Genomic DNA, 1,462 nt, shown 5'->3' with positions numbered 1-1,462 from the left:
AATGTCATTTAAAAGATGCTACCAGTATCTGTTTTCGGGAGTGAAAATTTTCATTTACTTTGGGTTAGATGTTTTGGAAAGGTCTTTGAATGGATTCCTTCATTTACACAATGACTTAAATGGTAATACTCTAGATTAAGATGTCAAATGTTATATTTAGGAGTATAATTTGAGTCCATCTTTAAAACCATGCCTCTACAGACATATTTTTTCCCCTAAGTCTTGAATTTTAATGCTCTATGCCTGAAAATGGACAGGCTTTACTTGTTTATTGCAATCCTCCCAGCCCTCCTCTTTCATCACTTAGTACGCACTTTAAAAAAAAAAAAAGATTTATTTAAGAGACAGAGAGCACACAGGGCAGAGGGGCAGAGGGACAGGGCAGAGAGAATTCCAAGCAGACTCCCTGCTAAGCACAGGGCCAGACTTGGGGCTCTATCTCACGACCCCAAGATCATGACCTGAGCGGAAATCAAGAGTCAGATGCTCAACCAACTGAGCCACCCAGGTGTCCCACTTAATATGCACTTTAAAAAAACCATTTATTTATTTATTTTAGACAGAGAGAGAGAGAGAGAGTGCATAAGCAGGAAGGGCAGAGGGAGAGAGAATCTGAAGCTGATTCCACACCGAGCCCAGAGCCTGACTCAGGGCTCCATCTCATGAGTCTGAGATCACGACCTGAGCAGAAACCAAGAGTCAGTTGCTTAACCAACTGCACCACCCAGGTGCCCCTTAATATGCACTTTTTAAAAAAAATCTGAAAACTAACGTTTTTCTTCAATTATTGACCCTTTAATAGTCTCTCTATTCCATTCTATTCTTCTAGAGCCTAAAAAAATGTGTATTAGAGCGCTTTAATCTAGCCCCTATGTCTCTTAGTTTTCCATTCATGTTTTAATATCTTTACTGGTCTGTGTTTACTATCAGTGAATTCTTGCACTAGCTTCCAATATTCACAAATTCTTTCTTTGACTTTGTCCAGCCTAGGGTCCAGGCCATCCTTGCCTTGTATGGTACCATGTTAAGAAATTTGTGCCTATCTGGGGTGCCTGGGTGGCTCAGTTGGTTTGGTTAAGCAGCTGCTTTCAGCTCAGATCATGATCCCAGGGTCTTGGGATCAAGCCCCACATCGGGCTCCTTGCTCAGTGCAGAGCCTGCTTCTCCCTCTCTCCCTGCTTGCCGCTTTGCCTACTTGTGCTCTCTGTCAAATAAATAAATAAAATTAAAAAAAAAAGAAATTTGTGCCTGTGTCCTCAATGATCACAGAAGGATGCAAGTGAGGACATAGTTCTGATGTGCATAAGTTGGGTTAACACTACACTGTGAAAAGTGAGAGCTGCCTGTATATCCAGTTCACCATGTGTTTCTATTTCCAGGACTATATTTTTCATCTACAGGATTTCTAATTGGTTCTTCTCCATGCCTGTTGGTTCTCAATTTAAGCTGCCTTTTTCTTACA

The sequence above is a fragment of the Mirounga angustirostris genome, unplaced genomic scaffold, assembly GCF_029215605.1.
Source record: "Mirounga angustirostris isolate CCGP_5_RB_7025 unplaced genomic scaffold, mMirAng1.0.hap1 SCAF_13, whole genome shotgun sequence".
Classification (NCBI taxonomy): domain Eukaryota; kingdom Metazoa; phylum Chordata; class Mammalia; order Carnivora; family Phocidae; genus Mirounga; species Mirounga angustirostris.
Note: the sequence above shows the minus strand (reverse complement) of the source record.